Source organism: Bombina bombina, chromosome 6 (genome assembly GCF_027579735.1).
Source record: "Bombina bombina isolate aBomBom1 chromosome 6, aBomBom1.pri, whole genome shotgun sequence".
NCBI lineage: Eukaryota > Metazoa > Chordata > Amphibia > Anura > Bombinatoridae > Bombina > Bombina bombina.
The window spans coordinates 417,150,363-417,171,818 of NC_069504.1; positions in this window are offsets into that span (position 1 = coordinate 417,150,363).

Sequence of the window (21,456 nt, forward strand, 5' to 3'; positions counted from 1 at the left end):
ATGTTTTTTTCCGGATGCCCCAAAGAATTGGAAAGGGGATTCTTTTGTACCTTTTGCAGAATATCAGTCCATCCCTGATGTTTTTCCTGGAGAGAAGTACAAATTGTCATCATAAAAACTGAGGTAGCAGACTATGTGAAAATGAATATTTGTGTCTTTCTGAAAACTTTTGTCCAGTTCTGTACAATAAACCAGTTGGATGACAATATCCTAGAAATTTGTGTGGCTATTTCTGTTATTTCAACAGGGACATTTTTATTACTGTAAAAGTGCCTTTTATTATTTATTTAATTTTAATTGCATGAACAGGTAGCAATTGTTTGATGATGATGTTTTACAGCATCATCCAGTATGGCATCAGGTAATTTAACTTTATTTTACCCATGTACCAAACTAATGTTACATTTGAAAAACATTTTGGTGTACTCAACAATAAGTTGAAAAGTGTTATCTGGGGTTTATCAAGTCTTTTTACCTGTGGAATTTAATAAGTTAAAAATTGCTTTGTAAATGTGTCATTCACTCTGTGGCCCTCTATGCATCGGCAAGCGATGGTGCCGATTGTTGGTGGGTGGGAGCCATTGCAGGGAGACGGGTGGGTGGCCCATCGCTGGGGGAAATGCATCAGAGGGGAGCGGGATCATGCGCAAGGGCACCGAGAGCATGCACGGATGCGGGTGTGTGCATGGGGGCAGGGTGGGAGCATGCATGGGGGTGGGAGCAAGTGGGACGGCTATACTATGGATCTTGGAGGGAGTGGGGGGTAGGTTTTAGAGTGGGGGCAACTACACTACAGAAAAATTTGGACTTTAAAAAAAAAAAAAAGAATTATATGGCAAACTGGGTACTGGCAGACACCTGCCAGTACCCAAGATAAGTGCAAATAAACACAAACACTGCAGAGATGTAACAATTGCCCTGGTCCCAAACGGCCAACAAATGGAAAAGTGCTCTGGTCACTTTAATAAACAAAGAAAATGGAGGATTGGGATTGGGTCGACATTGAAAATGGCTAATCTATAGCCATTAACATGGGAATAATAATCAAATGATAGATTGTGATTAACCCTTTTATAAACTGCAACATATTACTCTCATGCTGTCAAATTACAAAATATTGACAAACTTTTGCACTGAATTTTACAGAAGGTGAAAACTGTGGTAATATAGAATCAGAAAATAAAGAAATAGGGTTCTGGGAACCCTTTTGTTAACAATATTAATAAATGGAAAAACTATTCAGTTCAAGTCACATATTCTTTCCATAAACTTTCTAGACATTTGGTTCACTGGTCATTTTTTTCAGTGCTCAGCCATAAATAATTATGAGTTATCCAATTCTTATAATTTGATGTCCTCATTTCATAAGCCTAACTAAATCAGAAAGCATTCACCCTCTCCTAGCGTGTTAATTATTTCAAGACTACACATAAAAAATGTAATTACTCTAGTCTTGGGGAACCTTTGTAGATAAATTCTGTGATACTATTTTCATCTTATATAGAATATATGGCTGAACATGTCATTAAAATAGCTTTTTACTCTGCATCTATCAAAATTAAACTAGTTTAAAAAACATACTAGCATGTTTTTAGCTTAAAGTCACATACATTGTACCTAGTTATTTAAATGGTTTCCTTTTAGTGAATATTCATAGAAATATACCTGTCGGCTTTTTTTTTGGGTAGAGGCCTGGAGTGGATAGATATTCCAGATTTATACAGTACATGAGATAATTTAAATTTAATTATTCAGTCTGTGTATTTATACTGCAATTGGTTTAACCATAATGAGTATGTTCTGTGAATTTATATAAAATATTTCTTATTTGCATTTGTTGTTTCTGAATATTATCAAGCTGGATTACTATCACCTAGATTACAAGTTTTGCATGCTTTCCCCATAGACATCAATGGGAAGAAAGTGTTCGAAAAAAACTAACACCTGCGATCGCAGAATGAAAAGCTCCGTAACGCAACTCCATTGATGTCTATGGGGAAAAAAAGTTCAGTTTAAACCTAACACCCTAACGTAAACCCCATGTCTAAACACCCCTAATCTGCCACCCTCAATATCGCCGACACCTACATAAAGTTATTAACCCCTAATTTGCCGGTCCCGATATCGCCACCACTATAATAAAGTTATTAACCCCTAAACCTCCGGCATCCCACAATACTGCCACTAAATAAATATATTAACCCCTAAACCGCCAGCCCCCTACATTGTAAAAAACTAAATTAAACGATTAAACCCTAAACCTAAAAAACCCCTAACTTTAAATTAAAATTACAAGATCCCTATCTTAAAATAAATAAAAACTTATTTGGGAGATTAAAAAAACTAAATTTAAACTATAAATTAAACTAACATTACTATTATACTAAAATTAAAATAACTATCAATTAAATTACTCATTTAAAAAACATAACACTACTAAAAAAAAATTATCTACAGTTACAAAAAATTAAAAATACTAAATTACAAAAAATACTAAATTACGAAAAATAACAAACGATTTATCTAAAATAAAAACAATTACACCTAATCTTAATTGTAAAATAAAAAACCCTAGCCTACAATAAACTACCAATAGCCCTTAAAATGGCCTTTTGTAGGGCATTGCCCTAAAGAAATCAGCTCTTTTCCCTTAAAAAAAAATACAAAGACCCCCCAACAGTAAAAACCCACCACCCAACCAACCCCCCAAAATAAATAACCTAACTCTAACAAAAACCTAAGCTATCCATTGCCCTGAGAAGGGCATTTGTAAGGGCATTGCCCTTAAAAGGGCATTTAGCTCTTTTTCTTGCCCTTGAAAGGGCATTTAATTCAAATCAGCCAATGGGATAAGAGCTACTGAAATCCTATTTACTGTTCAATTCAGCCAATAGGATGAGAGCTTTTGAAATTCTATTGGCTGATTTGAATAGCCAATAGAATTTCAGTAGCTCTCATCCTATTGGCTGATTTGAATTTCTAAAATCAAATCAGCCAATAGGAATGCAAAGGACGCCATTTTGAAATGGCTCCCTTGCATTGAAGATTCAGTGTACGGCGGTGACCGTATGAAGAGGATGCTCCGTGCCGGATGTCTTCAGGATGGACCCGCTCTGCGCCGCTCAAATGAAGATAGAAGATGTTGCCTGGATGAAGTTAGGAGATGCCGCCTGGATGCATGAAGACCTCGCCACCTGGATGAAGACTTCTTGCCGCCTGGATGTCCGGACTTCAGAAACTGTAAGTGGATCATAGGAGTTAGTGTTAGGTTTTTTAAAAAAAATTTGGGTGTTTTTTTTTTTTAGATTAGGGTTTGGGATTTTCTTAAAAGAGCTGAATTCCCTTTTCAGGGCAAGAAAAAGAGCTGAATGCTCACGTTTTTTTGATAGATTAGGGTTTGGGCTTGTCTTAAAAGAGCTAAGGGCAATGTCCACACAAATGTCATTTTCAGGGCAATGGGTAGCTTAGGTTTTGTTAGAATTAGGTTTTTTAATTTGGGGGGTTGGTTGGGTGGTGGGTTTTACTGTTGGGGGGTCTTTCTATTTTTTTTTCAGGAAAAAGAGCTGATTTCTTTAGGGCAATTTCCTACAAAAGGCCCTTTTAAGGGCTATTGGCAGTTTATAGAAAATCTCAGAGTTCAGCTGATTTCCTTCATTACAAGTTCATTTTGAATTCCTACTATTCTGCCCTTAACCTCTATAAGCAACATTACTTCTCTACACTTATCTCTAATCTTTCTTCAAACCCAAAACATCTGTTCTCCACTTTCAATATTCTTCTCTGCCCACCCCCACCCCCTATTACAACTTCTCTGACAGCTCAAGACTTTGCCAGCCTCTTCAATAACAAAATCTACTCCATCAAAAACGAAATACGCTCTCAACATACTTCCATTCTCTCACTCTCTCAAATGCTCGCAATCAAACACAACCCACATAGCCAGAAAATGTTGCTCTTTCTCCCCTGTTACTGAGGAAGAAGTTTAAGCATTTATACTGACCTCTCACCTCACTACCTGTCCTCTTGACCCTATCCCCTCAAAGCTGCTCCCCTCCCTCTCTTCTACCCTTAACCCTATTCTCACACACATTTTCAACCTCTCCCTCAGCACCGGTATATTTCCCTCATGTCTGAAACATGCACTAGTCACACCTATCCTCAAAAAAACCTTCTCTTGATCCAGCCTCCCTATCCAACTACCACCCTATTTCCCTACTCCCTCTTACCTCAAAGCTTCTCGAAAAGCTAGTATATGCACGCCTATCCCATTTCCTTACGTTAAATTCATTCCTCAACCCACTTCAATCTGGATTTCATTCTCATCACTCCACAGAGACAGGAATCGTTAAGGTTACCAGCGACCTACTTATAGCAAAATCAAAAGGCCACTTCTTTCTGCTTATCCTCCTTGATCTGTCTGCAGCCTTTGATACTGTTGACCACCCTCTTTTGCTCCAAACCATCCAATCCTTTGGCATTTGTGACACAGCCCTCTTGTGGTTCTCTTCCTACCTGTCAAACCATACCTTTAGTGTAGCCTTCTCTGGGGCCTCCTCTGCCCCCCGTCACCACTTTCTGTTGGGGTACCGCAAGGCTCTGTCCTCGGTCCCCTTCTCTTCTCAATCTACACAACATCATTAGGTTCCCTAATAAAGTCCCACGGGTTCCAATATAATTTGTATGCAGATGACACCCAAATCTACTTCTCTGCACCAGACCTATCTCCTTCCTTGCTAACCCATGTCACTAACTGTCTTTCTCACATCTCTTTCTGGATGTCCTCTTACTACCTCAAGCTAAATCTCTCCAAAACCGAGCTCCTTATTTTCCCTCCTTCTTCCAAAATCTCCACCCCCAATCTCTCTATAACCATTGACAACTGCATCATTACCCCTACAACACATGCCTGATGTCTTGGGGTCACACTTGACTCAGATCTTTCTTGGACTTCTCACATTCAGTCCTTGGCTAAATCCTGCCGCTTCCACCTTAAAAACATCTCTAAAATTTGACATTTCCTTATACAAGACACAACTAAGATTTTAATCCACTCTCTCAATCTTTCCCACCTCGATTAGTGCAACTCTGTCCTCTCTGGTCTCCCCAGCTGCCGCCTAGCTCCTTTACAATCCATAATGAATGCCTCTGCCAGGCTCATCTTCCTTACATGTCGCTCTTCATCTGCTGCACCTCTCTGCCAATCCCTTCACTGGCTTCCTCTTGACTCCAGGATTAAACACAAAATTCTCAATCTGACATTCAAAGCCCTCAACTGCACTGCTCCCCCCTATATCTCAGACCTTGTCTCCAGATACTCTCCCTCCTGTCCCCTTTTCTCATGACCTCCTACTCTCCTCCTCTCTTGTTACCTCCTCACACTCCCGCTTACAGGACTTCTCCAGACTGGCTCCCATCTTGTGGAACTCTTTGCCTCACTCCACAACACTCTTCCCTTGTTTTAAAAACTTCAAGAGCTCCCTAAAGACTGTACTGTTCAGGGATTAATACAACCTACACTAACCTTTCTTTATACAGTTTCCTCTTCTCCATTGCTATCCCCTTGAACCCCCTTAGCATGTAAGATCACCTTCTTTAGAGCTGCAACAGTGCGACTCTTGACAGGGTCCTCTACCCGTCTGATCCCTATAAATGTTTCATTGTATTCCGCCTATGTTTATAGCGCTGTGGAATCTGATGGCGCTCTACAAATAACCAATAATAATAAAATAATAATTATTGTAGGCTAGGATTTTTTATTTTTATTTTGAGGGGACTTTTTTATTTTTATAGGGCTGATTAGGTGTAATTGTTTTTATTTTGGATAATTTTGTTTATTTTTCGTAATTTAGTATTTTTTTTCTTTTTTGTAATTTAGTATTTTTTTCTGTTTTGAAATTTAGTATTTTGAATTTTTGTAACTGTAGATTTAATTTTTTTAGTAGTGTTAGTTTTTTTTAATGAGTAATTTAATTTATTTAATTAATAGTTATTTTAATTTTAGTATAATAGTAATGTTCATTTAATTTATAGTTTAAACTTGGGATTTTTTCATTTCCCAGGTAAGTTTTTATTTATTTTAAGAAAGGGATCTTGTAATTTTAATTTAAAGTTAAGGGTTTTTTAGGTTTAGGGGTTAATAGTTTAATTTCGTTTTTTGTGATGTGGGGGCTGGTGGTTTAGGGGTTAATAGGTTTATTTAGTGGTATTGATGTGGGAGGCCAGATGTTTAGGGGTTAATTACTTTATTTAGTGGCAGCGATGTCGGGAACTGTGGAATAGGGGTTAATATCTTTATTATAGTGTGGGCGATGTTGGGGTGCTGGGGAATAGGGGTTAATAACTTTAGTAAAGTGGTGACGATGTCGGGGAGCAGCGGAATAGGGATTAATACATTTTATTAGTTGCAGCGATGTCGGGAGTGGCAGATTAGAGGTTAATAACTTTAAAATAGTGTTTGCGATGCGGGAGGGCCTCAGTTTAGAGGTTAATAGGTAGTTTATGGGTGTTAGTGTACTTTGTAACAGTTTAGTTATGAGTTTTGTGTAACAGTTTTGTTGCATAAAGCTCATAACTACTGGTCTCAGATGGAAGTACGGATCGTGTCGGTATAGGGTGTAACGCAAGCTTTTTAGCCTCACCGCAAAACTTGTAATGGCAGGGCTATGGAAATCCCATGCAAAAACTTTATTTTTTTGAGTGCAGGACTGCCATCTTGCAATCTAGGTGTATGTTAATTAACATTATTTTAATAATTATTTAAATACCTATTTGTAATTATTTCATGGGTGTGAGTTTTTATAACCAATACACTAGTATACATTAGATATGCAGTCTTTCACAGGGAAATTGAGATTCTGTTGTAGTCCCTTCAGCACAAAAGTCAAAGTAGCACTAGACAAAAAGTTAAGACATTTTCAGCTAGATTACGAGTCTTGCTCTAGCCTTAAAAAGCAGTGTTAAGGGGTCCTAACCAGTGTTGCCTCTAAGGCCAGTTTTGTGTGCGGCCCAGCAGTGAAACAGTTAATTAGGTAACCACACCCTGCAATTACCAATGCAGACTGTAAGGTATGGTTCTCTTATTAACTGTTTCACTTCTGGGCCGCACACAAAACTGACCTTAGAGGGAACACTGGTCCTAACGCTGCTTTTTAACGCCCGCTGGTATTACGAGTCAGGCAGGAAAGGGTCTACCACTCACTTTTTTCCGCGATTTTAGCATACCGCAAATCCCCTTCTTTTTAATGGGATTTGCCTAACGCCAGTATTACGATTGCTTTAAAAAGTGAGCGGTACACCCTCTACCTCCAAGACTCCTACCACATTTAAAAGTCAGTAGTTAGGAGTTTTATGGGCTAACGCCATAACATAAAGCTCTTAACTAAAGTGCTACAAAGTACACTAACACCCATAAACTACCTTTTAACCCCTAAACTGCGGCCCCCCCACATCGCAAACACTATAATAAAATTATTTAACCCCTAATCTGCCGTCCCTAACATCGCCGACACCTACCTACATTTATTAACCCCTAATCTGCCGACCCCAACGCCGCCGCTACTATATTAAATTTATTAACCCCTAAACCTAAGTCTAACCCTAACACCCCCTAACAAATATAATTTAAATTAAACTAAATAAATTTACTATTACTACTATTAAATAAATTAATCCTATTTAAAACTAAATACTTAACGATAAAATAAACCCTAAGCTAGCTACAATTTAACTAATAGTTACATTGTATCTAGCTTAGGATTTATATTTATTTTACAGGCAACTTTGTATTTATTTTAACTATGTACAATAGTTATTAAATAGTTATTAATTATTTAATAACTACCTAGCTAAAATAAGTACAAAATTACCTGTAAAATACACACTAAAATAAGTTACAATTACACCTAACACTACACTATAATTAAACTAATTACCTAAACTAACTACAATTAATTACAATTAAATTAAATAAACTAAATTACGAAGAAAAAACCCCACTAAATTACAGGGAGAAAAAAAGAATTACAAGAATTTTAAACTAATTACACCTAATCTAATGCCCCTAATAAAATAAACAAGCCCCCCAAAATAATAAAATCCCCTACCCTATACTAAATTACAAATAGCCCTTAAAAGGGCTTTTTGCGGGGCATTGCCCCAAAGTAATCAGCTCTTTTACCTGTAAAAAAAATACAATACCCCTCAACATTAAAACCCACCACCCACATACCCAACCCTACTCTAAAACCCACCCAATCCCCCCTTAAAAAACCTAACACTACCCCCTTGAAGATCCTCCTACCTTGAGACGTCTTCACCCAGCTGGGCACAAGTGGACCTCCAGAGGGGCAGAAGTCTTCATCCGTTCCGGGCCGAAGAGGACATCCAGACCGGGAGAACTCTTCATCCAGACGGCATCTTCTATCTTCTTCCATCCGGAGCGGAGCGGGTCCATCTTGAAGACATCCGACACGGAACATCCTCTTCCTTCTTGATCCGATAACTGAATGAAGGTTCCTTTAAGTGACATCATCCAAGATAGCGTCCCTTGAATTCTGATTGGCTGATAGAATCCTATCAGCCAATCGGAATTAAGGTAGGAAAAATCCTATTGGCTGATGCAATCAGCCAATAGGATTGACCTCGCATTCTATTGGCTGTTTGGAACAGCCAATAGAATGTGAGCTCAATCCTATTGGCTGATTGTATCAGCAAATCGGATTGAACTTCAATCCTATTGGCTGATTGCATCAGCCAATAGGATTTTTCCTACCTTAATTCCGAATGGCTGATAGGATTCAGCCAATCGGAATTCAAGGGATGCCATCTTGGATGACGTCACTTAAAGGAACCTTCATTCAGTCGTCGGATCAAGAAGGAAGAGGATGCTCCGCATCGGATGTCTTCAAGATGAACCCGCTCCGGATGGAAGAAGATAGAAGATGCCGCCAGGATGAAGAGTTCTGCCGGTCTGGATGTCCTCTTCTTCCCGGATCGGATGAAGACTTCTGCCCCTCTGGATGTCCACTTGTACCCGGCTGGGTGAAGATGGCTCAAGGTAGAGTGATCTTCAAGGGGGTAGTGTTTTTTAAAGGGGAGATTGGGTGGGTTTTAGAGTACGGTTGGGTGTGTGGGTGATGGGCTTTAATGTTGGGGGGGTATTGTATTTTTTTTACAGGTAAAAGAGCTGATTACTTTGGGGCAATGCCCAGCAAAAATCCCTTTTAAGGGCTATTTGTAATTTAGTATAGGGTAGGGAATTTTATTATTTTGGGGGGCTTTTTTATTTTAATAGGGGGATTAGATTAGGTGTAATTAGTTTAAAATTCGTGTAATTCTTTTTTTTTCTGTAATTTAGTGTTTTTTCCATAATTTAGTTTATTTAATTTAATTGTAATTAATTGTAGTTAGTTTAGGTAATTAGTTTAATTATAGTGTAGTGTTAGGTGTAATTGTAACTTAGGTTAGGGTTTATTTTACAGGTAATTTTGTACTTATTTTAGCTAGGTAGTTATTAAATAGTTAATAACTATTTAATAACTATTGTACATAGTTAAAATAAATACAAAGTTGCCTGTAAAATAAAAATAAACCCTAAGATGGCTATAATGTAATTATTAGTTATATTGTAGCTAGCTTAGGGTTTATTTTATTGGTAAGTATTTAGTTTTAAATAGGATTAATTTATTTAATTATGTAAAATTTATTTTGTTTAATTTAATTTTTATTTAAGTTTGGGGGTTATAGACTTATAGTAGCGGCGACGTTGGGGTCAGAAGATTAGAGATTAATAAATGTAATATAGTTGCGGCGACGTTGGGGGTGGCAGATTTGGGATTAATAAATATAATGTAGGTGTCGGCGATGTTAGGGGCAGCAGATTAGGGGTTCATAAGTATAATGTAGGTGGCGGTGGTGTCCGGAGCGGCAGATTAGGGGTTAATAATATAATGTAGGTGACAGCGATAGCGGGGACGGCAGATTAGGGGTTAATAAGTGTAAGGGTGTTTAGACTCGGGGTTCATGTTAGGGTGTTAGGTGCAGACGTTTATTTCCCCATAGGAAACAATGGGGCTGCGTTAGGAGCTGAACGCTGCTTTTTTGCAGGTGTTAGGTTTTATTTCAGCAAGCTCAGCCCTATTGTTTCCTATGGGGAAATCGTGCACAAGCACGTTTTGGCAGCTTATCACTACCGTAAGCAGCGCTGGTATTACAGTGAGATGTGGAGCTAAATTTTGCTCAATGCTCACTGTTCTGAGGCTAATGCCGGCTTGAAGAAAACCTGTAATACCAGCGTTGTTTAAAGTGAGCGGTAAGAAAAAAAGGAGCGTTAGCACCTCACAACCTTACCGGCAAAACTCGTAATCTAGCTGAATGTATTTCCAAAAATTAAAACTCGCTGTTAGTGAGCTGGAACTCCTGGAGGGCATAAAATGTGTCAGGTGATGTAACCAGGAGTTCCGACTCAATCATCAGACACTCTTGTGTTCAGTAACAGCAAGTTTTATATTTTGGAAACAAAACAATGTTTTACCTTTTTGGTGAGTGCAACTTTGACTTTTGTGCTGAAGGGACTACAACAGAATCACCATTTCCCTGTGAAAACTGCTTATCATATGTACACATACAACCGCTGTTGTAGCATTAACACAGCATGTTTTGCTGGATGGACACTAGCAGGTTTCTTCACCAAATAGGGATGTGAAAGATTAATTAGAAGAAGCAATACAATTTATCTTTTTTTGCTGAATATACACTAGTATACATTTATGGAAGCTCTCCTACTTTATTTATATCAGATTGAGATGATGACTTTTTTTTCTAAAATGTGCACCATTATGTGAAAAACTTTCTGTTTTAATTATACTGGAAACTAATGCAAAAGTCTATAGATGTATAGATCTTATGTTCATGTTCATATGATTATTGTACAAGACATAACAGTAATGTTCTCAGTAAACATGTTATATAAAAGATAAAATAGACGGAACTGCTGGTCTAGAGAAACAAATAAATATAGCAACCATTATTTTGACAGAAATTCTTTATAACAGGGTTGTTCGAACTCAGACCCACAGGCTACAATGCACTACATTGATTTTTTTCCTGTCCTCTACTTTACAATACTATATAGATTTTATGTTTGAACTATGGAAGAATTTTGCAGAGCTTTTCCTGGGATTATATGCAACCCCAAGTTGTTTATATTTCACGCATGCTCATATACTATAGTAAATAATTTGGGTAATAACAAAACAGATATAGTCATGTTCAAAATTCAAATTAATGTTTAAAGTATTTAAGGAAAACAAAGAAATACTGATTTCCTTCCATTACTTAAATTAGGAGGTAAAAATAGTGCTCTGGAGAGCCTTGCTAATCCCTGGCCCTTCTTCACAGAACCCTGAGTACACTAATTGGAGATTTTGCCCAGCGGATCCCTGAGGCAGCACTAAAGGCAAAGGTCCTTTAGCCAGGCACTGGGATCCTCCGCACTAAGCCTATTAGCGTTCTCTGGGGCTCTTTGAAAAGGGTTGGGATTAGCGCAGCTCTTCAGCACGCTAGAGGTAAGTATGTAACACTACAGGTGAAAAGGGAACATATACATTTGTTTAACAAAAATGAATGTAAATGTTCCAAGATGTTTGCCAAATAATAGCAACAGTTTCTATATATTCAATCCGAAAGATTCGGCCAAACTAAAATTTTTGATTGTGCTCATGTCTTATAATAGCCATAAAAACCTGTTAATATGTATCAATCAGAGTTAAAAACAAAACACAGCTAAAAACTCACAATCTGGTCCTCTCAACACGAACCAGATATGAATGCTAAAAACATAAAAAAGAGGTAATGCATAAAAATGCAAATCAGATATAAAGAATCACAGAGCAATAAAAATATAATATTTTGAATAGAATCAATTAAATTACACATATGTTTAACGCATAAAATATGACAATCTAATAAATGTCCTTAAAAATAAGGGCCTAGATTACGAGTTGTGCGTTAGGGTTAAAAAGCAGCGTTGGCCGGTCCCAACGCTGCTTTTTAACACCCGTTGGTATTACGAGTATTGCAGGGACAGGTGTACAGCACACTTTTTTGGCCAGACTCGGAAATACCACAAATCCACTTACGTCAATTGCGTATCCTATATTTTCAATGGGACTTGCATAGCGCCGGTATTACGAGTCTGACCAGAAGTGAGCGGTAGATCCTCTCCTGTCAAGCCTGGTACCGCATTTAAAAGTCATAGTTTTACACTACAACGCCGTAGCATAAAACTCTTAACTAAAGTGGTAAAAAGTACACTAACACCCATAAACTACCTATTAACCCCTAAACCAAGGCCCCCCCACATCGCAAACACTAAAATAAATATTTTAACCCCTAATCTGCCGAAACGGATATCACCGCCACTATAATAAACATATTAACCCCTAAACCGCCGCACTCCCGCATCACAAACACTAGTTAAATATTATTAACCCCTAATCTGCCATCCCTAACATTGCCGCCACCTACATACATTTATTAACCCCTAATCTGCCACCCCCAACGTCGCCGCAACTATACTAAAGTTATTAACCCCTAAACCTAAGTCTAACCCTAACACCCCCTAATTTAAATATAATTTAAATAAATCTAAATAAAATCACTACAATTCACTAAATTATTCCTATTTAAAACTAAATACTTACCTATAAAATGAACCCTAAGCTAGCTACAATATAACTAATAGTTACATTGTAGCTAGCTTAGGGTTTATTTTTATTTTACAGGCAACTTTGTATTTATTTTAACTAGGTACAATAGTTACTAAATAGTTATTAACTATTTAATAACTACCTAGCTAAAATAAATACAAATTTACCTGTAAAAAAAACCTAACCTATGTTACAATTACACCTAACACTACACTACAATTAAATTAATTACCTAAATTAAATACAATTAATAACAATTAAAAAATTGTATCTAAAGTACAAAAAAACCCCACTAAATTACAGAAAATAATGAACAAATTACAAGATTTTTAAACTAATAACACCTAATCTAATCCCCCTAACAAAATAAAAAAGCCCTACCCTACACTAAATTACAAATAGCCATTAAAAGGGCCTTTTGCAGGGTATTGCCCAGCTCTTTTACCTGTAAAATAAATTACAATTCCCCCCAACATTATTACCCACCACCCAATCCCCCCTTAAAAAAAACTAACACTAAACCCCTGAAGATTGGATGGATGAAGATAGAAGATGCCGTCTGGATGAAGACTTCTGCCCATCTGGAGGACCACTTTTGCAAGATTCATTGAGGATTTCTGCCCGGTTGGGGGAAGACATTTCCCGGTAGGGTGATCTTCATGGGGTTAGTGTTAGGTTTTTTAAGGGGGGATTGGGTGGGTTTTAGAGTAGGGTTGATTGTGTGGGTAGTGGGTTTTAATGTAAGGGGGGTGGAATTGTAATTTTTTCACATGTAAAAGAACTGATTACTTTGGGGCAATGCCCCGCAAAAGGCCCTTTTAAGGGCTATTTGTAATTTAGTGTAGGGTAGGGGTTTTTTATTTTTGGGGGGGCTTTTTTATTTTGTTAGGGGGATTAGATTAGGTGTAATTAGTTTAAAAAATGTGTATTTCTGTAATTTAGTGGGGGGTTTTTTCGTACTTTAGATAAAAAAAATTAATTGTAATTAATTGTATTTTAATTTAGGTAATTAATTTAATTATAGTGTAGTGTTAGGTGTAATTGTAAATTAGGTTAGGTTTTATTTTACAGGTACATTTGTCTTTATTTTAACTAGGTAGTTATTAAATAGTTAATAACTATTTAATAACTATTGTACCTAGTTAAAATACATACAAAGTTTCCTGTAAAATAAAAATAAACCCTAATATAGCTACAATGTAACTATTAGTTCTATTTTAGCTAGCTTATGGTTTATTTTATAGGTAAGTATTTAGTTTTAAATAGGAATAATTTAGTTAATTGTAGTAATTTTATTTAGATTTATTTAAATTATATTTAAGCTAGGGGGTGTTAGGGTTAGGGTTAGACTTTATTATAGTGGCGGCAACATTGGGGGCGGAAGACTAGGGGTTAATAAATGTAGGTAGGTTGCAGCGACATTTGGGGCGGCAGATTAGGGGTTAATAAACAAAATGTAGGTGTCGGCGATGTTGGGGGCGGCAGAGGCAGATTAGGGGTTCATAAATATAATGTAGGTGGCGGCGGTGTCCGGAGCAGATTAGGGGTTAATAAAATAATGCAGGTGTCGGAGATGTCAGGGGTGGCAGATTAGGGGTTAATAAGTGTAATATTAGGAGTGTTTAGACTCAGGGTTCATGTTAGGGTGTTAGGTGTAGACATAAAATGTATTTCCCCATAGGAATCAATGGGGCTGCGTTAGGAGCTTTACGTTGCTTTTTTACAGGTGTTAACTTTTTTTTCAGACGGCTCTTCCCCATTGATTCCTATGGGGAAATCGTGCACGAACACGTTTTACCAGCTCACCGCTTACGTAAGCAGCGCTGGTATTGAGGTGAAATGTGGAGCAAAATTTTGCTCTTCGCTCACTTTTTTGCAGCTAATGCTGGGTTTGTAAAAACCCGTAATACCAGTGTTGTCTGCAAGTGAGCGGTGAGCATAAACTGCTCACTAGCACTGCACAGCCTCTAACGCAAAACTCGTAATCTAGGCGAAGATTTGCAGAGATGTTAATAGAAAGGAAAAAATGTATCAAAGATCTAATTGCTCTTCACAGATCTTTTCAGCATAACAAACTGTGTATTAAATGTGCTACTTAAAAGTAGTTTAGTGTTTCATTATTAGTGTTTTAATATTAAGCCTTGAAAGATCCAATATGCAATCATTAAGCCTGGGTACCTTAGTAGGTCACTCATCCACCACAACTATCTCCAAAATTCCAAACTAGGTGTTCCCCACTAGTGATGTTGTGAATTGTTCGCTGGCAAATAGTTCCCGGCGAACATAGCTTGTTCGCGTTCGCAACGGCGGGCGAACATATGCGATGTTCGATCCGCCCCATATTCGTCATCATTGAGTAAACTTTGACCCTGTATCTCACAGTCTGCAGACACATTCCAGCCAATCAGCAACAGACCCTCCCTCCCAGACCCTCCTACCTCCTGTACAGCAGCCATTCATTCGGAAGCTGCATTCTTAGTGAAAGGAGGGACAGTGTAGCTGCTGCTGATTTAATAGGGAAATTGATAGCTAGGCTAGTGTATTCAGTGTCCACTACTGTCCTGAAGGACTCATCTGATCTCTGCTGTAAGGACAGCACCCCAAAAAGCCCTTTTTAGGGTTAGAACATCAGTCTGTTTTTTTGTTTTTTTTCCCTGTGTAATCTAATTGCAGTTGCCTGCCTGCCAAGCCACTTGCCCAGTGCCACCACTCATATCTGGTGTAACAGTAGTGTAAATTTAAAAAAAAAAACTTTTTGGACTGTGAAACATCAGTCTGCTAGTGTAATCTAAATGCAGTTGCCTGCCTGCCTGCCAGCGTGTGTGCCAGGCCCACTTGCCCAGTGCCACCACTCATATCTGGTGTAACAGTAGTGTTAATTTAAAAAAAAAAACTTTTTTGACTGTGAAACATCAGTCTGCTTGTGTAATCTAATTGCAGTTGCCTGCCTGCCAGCATGTGTGTCAGGCTCACAGCGTATACTGTGCACACTTGCTCAGTGCCACCACTCATATCTGGTGTAACAGTAGTGTAAATTTAAAAAAAAAAAACTTTTATGACTGTGAAACATCAGTCTGCTTGTGTAATCTAATTGCAGTTGCCTGCCTGCCAGCGTGTGTGCCAGGCCCACTTGCCCAGTGCCACCACTCATATCTGGTGTAACAGTAGTGTAAATTTAAAAAAACAAAACTTTTTTGACTGTGAAACATCAGTCTGCTTGTGTAATCTAATTGCAGTTGCCTGCCTGCCTGCCAGCGTGTGTGCCAGGCCCACTGTTCTAATCAGAGCCTCGGGTGCCACAACTGCCTCTGGGAACCTTACCATGGGTCCCAGACCGCACGTCTTGTAATTCTCTGTCTGGGAAATTATCTACCTATCAAATCTATCTATTTATCTATCAAATCTATCTATCTAATCTATCAAATGTATCTATTGCATCTTTTGATCTATCAATCTAATCTATGTATCTATCTATCAAATCTATCTCGTGGCCGGACTGTTATCTGACAGCCACTTGTGTTTTGGCCAAATGTCCATTGGCCAAATGTCCGTCGGCCAAATGTCTGTCGGCCAAATGTCTATCGGCTAAAAGTCCGGCCAAGATTGCATGCGCAGTGCCCCAAATTTGAAGTAGGAGGACCGACCAAGCATCTTTTTCCATCTCCCGGTTCCTAAAATCCATGCCATATACACGTCCCCTGATAGGGGACGTAACAGGGATTAAACTGATAGAAATAGTACTACTTAACACACCTTATAATAATGCAGAGAGAGGCAATGCAGAGAGAGGAGTCTGAAGAAGAGGAGTCAGAGGAGGAAGGTCGCTTTGAGGAGGTGGAAGACCAAACACAGCAGGCATCCCAGGGGGCTTGTTGTCACCTTTCGGGGACCCTTGGTGTTGTACGTGGCTGGGTGGAGGAAGAGACCTTCAATGACATCAGTGAGGACAAGGAACGGGACATGGCTAGCTTGGTATCCAACCTTGTGCAAATGGGGAGTTTGCGGTTGTGCAAATGGACTGTTTGCGGTTGTTTGCGGTGCGTTAAATGGGGAGTTTGGTCTGTCACTGTGAAGCGGGCGTAACCCTTACACTACCTGATCAATACAACATCATACCTGATGTTTTAAAGCACGTTATTCCAAACAATTTAGGAATGTTAGGTGATTTATGCCCTTTATGGATTAAAACCAGACTCTGCATCAACTATGTAATTTTCCGTGGGAGTTTTGCCATGGATCCCCCTCCGGCATGCCACAGCCCAGGTGTTAGTACCCTTGAAACAACTTTTCCATCACTATTGTGGCCAGGAAGAGTCCCTGTGGGTTTTAAAATTCGCCTGCCTATTGAAGTCAATGGCGGTTCGCCCGGTTCGCCCGTTCACGAACATTTGCGGTAGTTCGCGTTCGCCGTTCGCAGATGGAAAATTTTAAGTTCGCGACATCACTATTCCCCACTGCTCTTTCCGTTTCAGTGATGTTCTTAATATATATCACATCACGTGATATATATCATACAATAGGTTTTTTTTTTTCCTAGCTTAGTTTAAATCCAAATTTGAAGTTAATTTTTTAAGATGGATTTTTTTTATAGATATATATATATATATATATATATATATATATATACAGTATATATATATAGGTCAGATCACCATACACATCTTTCTGCCAGTTCCATAGCAGAATGGAAGGTCCTATTTTAGACTCTCTTTTGGTCCTCCACCACCAGAGGGTTTAATTGATCAGGGGATCATGTTTTGGTTGTGATGTCTTTATCAAGATTTATATCTATTTGTATTACTTACTGTATATGAACAATTGTATTAACTGGCACTGTGCAAGTAATGTGTGGAATTAAATTAGGTGCGCCCTACCTCTAATAATCACATATATCAATTTACAAAAAAGAGAGAAGAGGAGGTTTAAGAAGAAAAAAATGAATAGAGGTTTAAGGGGCACTATCATCCACTATAAAATATATAACTTTAGTAATTTTATCATTAAATAATCCAGGTTAGGAAGAATAATTTCGATTCGCGGCTTATAAGGAGTATTACAGAAATGATAATTATATTGATACAATTTGAAATCAGACTGCAATAACTGCAGTTGCACATATAATGGTTACCCTAGTAACTTAATATGTACATGCTAAACTGTAGAAAGTAAAAAATATAATACGATTATTTACACTCGTAAACCAGTTAGCTCATAGTGATACACATTCCAAGCATGCCCGGACGATAATCAGGATACCTCGGCGTCGGTCTGGAAGTGTATATACGGCTTACTAACACTGATTACTGACAAACAAACAAAAATTAGCACAAATGCATTTCAGCCAGTAAATAGACCTTTGTCAATGTGATGTCTTAATTTTGGCAATACCTCTGCATATACATATTAAGGTACTAGGGTAACCATTATATGTGCAGCTGCAGTTATTAAAATTGTATCAAATTGTATCAGTATAATCATCATTTCTGTAATACTCCTTATTAGCCGAGAATCAAAATTATTCTTCCTAACCTGGATTATTTTAATGATAAAATGAATAAAGATATATGTGTTATAGTGGATGATAGTGCCCCTTAAACCTCTATTGGTTTGTTTTTCTTCTTAAACCTCCTCTCTTTTTTGTATATTGATATTTGTATTACTTATCATAAAAGTGTCTCTTTCTCGTGATCTACCTTTATAATAATTTTGCTCTATTGATCAATGAGATAACATTTTTAAGTAAATCTACTTTAAAAAAAATTATATTTACTATCGAAATAAGAAATAGATGTACAATTATGCCTCATTCTTGTGAATTGATTTATTGTATTTTTTTTCCAATGTACATTGAGACACCTAGAATAAATGTTATTGTCAACTGGTTAGAAATAGGTTTTTGTTGCAATATTTCCAGTTTCAATCCGCTGTAATTCAATATGTAGAAAATTAATTCATAAATATCATTCCTGTAAATGAAATGTAAAAGGTAAACCCATATGGCTATTATAGAGGAGATTGTTTCGTATATTAAATCTTCATCTTATCCTGTATATAGATTGTGGTATCAGCGAGCTAAGTTGTTTGTCAGTGCTTTTTATCCCTTGTTCTGCTCTGATACTATAATAAGCTATTATAAATATTAGATTTTACTCTGTATCGAGTTTTTCCAAATCCTTTTATTATTTTGACTACTAGTTGCAGCTATATTTAAAATGAGTCACAAGAAACTGAACACAGTGATTCCAGTTTTTTACTTTATAATTAATTCTTGGTTTCAGCATCATCAATAAACTTCTTTAGTAGTTTAATTACAAGTCTACATTAATTTGTTATGTGATTGGAGTTTGATATTTCACTGTGACACTTACATTTTTATTTAACAGAAAATGTATTAAAAGAAAATATCAACTAACGCATTCATTGTATTAGTTGATTCATTGAGTTCCTGTTTTAACGACAGTTATGATGAATGATGGCATGCAGGAAAATGACTTACATAGTACATTAGCACAATGCCACTTATATTATTAGGCTTTGTACACAGGCTCCAACACGTTGGAACATACAGTTGTAACAGCAATTAGATTAAAATCAATCTTCACAATAGAATCTCAAAGGTTAGTTTATGTATATATGACAAAAATCAATTAAATGGGCATAAGTTCAAACAGGAAATTCTCTACTGTGTTAGATAATTATTTTGTTTCCCTTTTGAATGCATATAACTTTGTGTTTAAAGCCTGTAAAAGGGTTAATCACTAAGTTAAAGTCATCCCCAGAGCAGCAATGCCCTACTGGGACCTAGCTGAACACATCTGGTGAGCCAATGACAGAGGTTATGTGCATTGCTATCAATCACCAGCTAGATTCCAATAGTGCATTGCATCTCCTAAGCCTATCAATGTAGCTTTTTAAAGGGACACTGAACCCAAATTTTTTCTTTTGTAATTCAGAAAGAGCATGCAATTTTAAGCAACTTTCTAATTTACTCCTATTATCAATTTTTATTCGTTCTCTTGCTATCATTATTTGAAAAAGAAGGCATCTAAGCTTTTTTTTTGGTTTCAGTACTATGGACAGCACTTTTTTATTGGTGGATGAATGTATCCACCAATCAGCAAGGACAACCCAGGTTGTTCACCAAAAATGGGCCGGCATCTAAACTTACATTTTTGCATTTCAAATAAAGATATCAAGAGAATGAAGAAAATTTGATAATAGGAGTAAATTCGAAAGTTGCTTAAAATGTCATGCTTAATCTGAATCACAAAAGAAAAATTTTGGGTACAGTGTCCCTTTAATAAAGGATACTAAGTAAATGTGATAACAGTATTATATTGGAAAGCCTCTTAGCATTGTACGATCCATGAAAACCATTAAAGCTTAAAGGGACATGAAACCCAAGTTTTTTCTTTCATGATTTAGAAAGAGAATGCAATTTTAAACCACTTTCTCATTTACCTCTGTTATATAATTTGTCTCATTCTTTGATATCCTTTGCTGAAAAGCATATCTAGATAGGCTCAGGAGCTGCTGATTGGTGGATGCACATAAATACCTTATGTGATTGGCTTACCCATGTGCATTGGTATTTCTTCAATAAAGGATTTCTAAAGAATGAAGGAAATTAGATAATAGAAGTAAATTGGAGTGTTTTTTAAAATTGTATTCTCTGTCTGAATCATGAATAAAAAAAAATTGGGGTTTAGTGTCCCTTTAATTTGTTCTTTCATATTGCTTTAAGAACATATTTTATTCAACAAATTGTTAAAAAAATGTTTTTCTTGATAATGAGCAATTTAATCACACATCCACTATTAGAGTTATAGTTTATATGTTCTTCATTTAGAAACAAGTTGAGCAGTATTAGAAACCTATGATTAAACTCAATGCTAACATGTTTTACTGGAATACATACCTTCTAAAATGTTCTAATAAACAAATAAAGTTAATAAACAAACTTACAGTACATAAAAAATCTACAAATATAAATATTTTTGATTATCTCAAATATTGCCCATTTCACTTTGAAGTCAACTTTTGAGCTTTTTGGCATCATTTTCTACTGTTTTAATTAGTTAATCCAAGTTGCATATGCACTATAACCAGAACATCTGTTTTCTATCTTTCTTTTCATATTGGGTATTTATGAAAACAAATCTTTAAGAAATAGGTTTTTCTCAAGCCTATAACTGTGTTTTCTCAAGATCTTACAGACCAAGCAATATATAAGCAAATGTTAACAGTACTTGTGCAGAAACATAAACAATTAACAAAGTCATGGAAAAAGTCAAGATACCGAAAAGACCGAAAAGACAGTTAAAAAGTTTCAAAAAGGCAAGGCCGTTAAATTTTTAAAAACAAAATAGAAAAGTGTTCTCTGAAGGACTTGGGATAAAATTGACTTTACTTGTTTGTATTTTAAGTTCTCAATAAATTTAAATTATTTAAAAAACACATTTGCTTTAGTAAAGTTTCTAATACTATTTTTTACCTTATATATGCTATTTTTTACATTTCAAATAGGTCTGGAACTTGATTGGTTGATATTTCTTCTTTGATGGAGGTTTCAAATAATGCCCATGATGTTCAGATGATTGATTAACTATATACTACATACTGTTTTCTTGTGAAAAGGGGGATTAAAATAATCTGTTAAATTGCTTTGGTTTCTGTTTGGTGGTAAAAGAATTAAACACCTTTGTGGAGAACTATTATGATTAAGGCTTAAATATAGTTAAAAGTGATT